This window comes from Syngnathus scovelli, chromosome 10, assembly GCF_024217435.2.
Source record: "Syngnathus scovelli strain Florida chromosome 10, RoL_Ssco_1.2, whole genome shotgun sequence".
NCBI classification, from domain to species: Eukaryota; Metazoa; Chordata; class Actinopteri; order Syngnathiformes; family Syngnathidae; genus Syngnathus; species Syngnathus scovelli.
The window spans coordinates 17,172,501-17,175,000 of NC_090856.1; the positions used below are offsets into that span (position 1 = coordinate 17,172,501).

Below are 2,500 nucleotides of genomic sequence, written 5' to 3' on the forward strand. Positions count from 1 at the left end.
AAGTCGAATGAGGCGCCGCGGCCACCTCCGCGGTGCTTATAAACAGCCGATCCGCTCGGCGGGGGCTATTTTCGGCCACTTGGCTCGTGCGCACGGCCTCCCGGATGTGCCGGGCGGGTGCGCGGGCTCGCCGGCCGCTGGAAGTCGAATGAGGCGCCGCGACCACCTCCGCGGTGCTTATAAACAGCCGATCCGCTCGGCGGGGGCTATTTTCGGCCACTTGGCTCGTGCGCACGGCCTCCCGGATGTGCCGGGCGGGTGCGCGAGCTCGCCGGCCGCTGGAAGTCGAATGAGGCGCCGCGACCACCTCCGCGGTGCTTATAAACAGCCGATCTGCTCGGCGGGGGCTATTTTCGGCCACTTGGCTCGTGCGCACGGCCTCCCGGATGTGCCGGGCGGGTGCGCGGGCTCGCCGGCCGCTGGAAGTCGAATGAGGCGCCGCGACCACCTCCGCGGTGCTTATAAACAGCCGATCCGCTCGGCGGGGGCTATTTTCGGCCACTTGGCTCGTGCGCACGGCCTCCCGGATGTGCCGGGCGGGTGCGCGAGCTCGCCGGCCGCTGGAAGTCGAATGAGGCGCCGCGACCACCTCCGCGGTGCTTATAAACAGCCGATCCGCTCGGCGGGGGCTATTTTCGGACACTTGGCTCGTGCGCACGGCCTCCCGGATGTGCCGGGCGGGTGCGCGAGCTCGCCGGCCGCTGGAAGTCGAATGAGGCGCCGCAACCACCTCCGCGGTGCTTATAAACAGCCGATCCGCTCGGCGGGGGCTATTTTCGGCCACTTGGCTCGTGCGCACGGCCTCCCGGATGTGCCGGGCGGGTGCGCGAGCTCGCCGGCCGTTGGAAGTCGAATGAGGCGCCGCGACCACCTCCGCGGTGCTTATAAACAGCCGATCCGCTCGGCGGGGGCTATTTTCGGCCACTTGGCTCGTGCGCACGGCCTCTCGGATGTGCCGGGCGGGTGCGCGAGCTCGCCGGCCACTGGAAGTCGAATGAGGCGCCGCGACCACCTCCGCGGTGCTTATAAACAACCGATCCGCTCGGCGGGGGCTATTTTCGGCCACTTGGCTCGTGCGCACGGCCTCCCGGATGTGCCGGGCGGGTGCGCGAGCTCGCCGGCCGCTGGAAGTCGAATGAGGCGCCGCGACCACCTCCGCGGTGCTTATAAACAGCCGATCCGCTCGGCGGGGGCTATTTTCGGCCACTTGGCTCGTGCGCACGGCCTCCCGGATGTGCCGGGCGGGTGCGCGAGCTCGCCGGCCGCTGGAAGTCGAATGAGGCGCCCGACCACCTCCGCGGTGCTTATAAACAGCCGATCCGCTCGGCGGGGGCTATTTTCGGCCACTTGGCTCGTGCGCACGGCCTCCCGGATGTGCCGGGCGGGTGCGCGAGCTCGCCGGCCGCTGGAAGTCGAATGAGGCGCCGCGACCACCTCCGCGGTGCTTATAAACAGCCGATCCGCTCGGCGGGGGCTATTTTCGGCCACTTGGCTCGTGCGCACGGCCTCCCGGATGTGCCGGGCGGGTGCGCGAGCTCGCCGGCCGCTGGAAGTCCAATGAGGCGCCGCGATCTCCTCCGCGGTGCTTATAAAGTGCCGATCCGCTCGGCTTGGAGCTATTTCCGGCCTCCCGTTGGTGCCGGGCGGCGTGCGCGAGCTCGCCGGCCGCGATCTCCTCCGCGGTGCTTATAAACAGCAGCATGCGCACGGCCTCCCAGAATTTGAACACATTTCGTCAATAAATTTCGCATATTGAATTTTGAAGTTTAATATAATGCAACAATTGAGCTCGACTTATACAAAGTATATATTATAAAATCGTAAATTTCCGTCGAATTTTAGGGGGTCGACTTATACACCGAGTCGACCTGTACACCGGCAAATACGGTAAATACGATTAAATAAAATGATACGACTGGCATAAAAACAAATATAAACCACATAAAAATAAAAGTCACCATTACGTTGAATTATTGGGAGCACCGAGCTTGTTTCTCAGAAACGAGCCGGTCCCATCCAGGCGTAATCGGAGACAATGAAACCCGAAGTGGTTAAGGTTTGTCTTTTAATGCAGGATGCTTGGTCTCCATGTGCCGAAGCAGTTTTGAAGGCTTCATTGGCTCGCTCGCTAGTTTCAGGGGCGATTGTGTCTATAAAATGCAAAATGTTGGGTCACCTCACGGCTTACGGCCATACTACCCTGAGAACGCCCGATCTCGTCCGATCTTGGAAGCTAAGCAGGGTCGGGCCTGGTTAGTACTTGGATGGGAGACCGCCTGGGAATACCAGGTGCTTTAAGCTTTTTCTTTTTCTTATGTGCACTTCAATCGTTTAAGAAGCTATTTTTTACAACACCCATCACGAATGGCATCCGGAAACAGCAAGCCTAATTTAAACTCCGACATTGAAACTATAACACGAGTTTGAAAGCTATATTATGTGGTGACATCCACAGCATTGTAGTTAAATTTTTTACCGCTAGAGAGCAGACTATGTACAG

General features: G+C 60.6%; 1 non-coding gene across 1 annotated transcript; it reads left to right on the forward strand.

Annotated features, from left to right (window-relative positions):
- Positions 1-2,182: 2,182 nt before the first annotated feature.
- On the forward strand, positions 2,183-2,301 carry LOC125976555 (5S ribosomal RNA). Its single transcript, XR_007484428.1, has one exon. It is a non-coding gene; the product is annotated as a 5S ribosomal RNA (ribosomal RNA).
- The last annotated feature ends 199 nt before the right edge of the window (positions 2,302-2,500 follow it).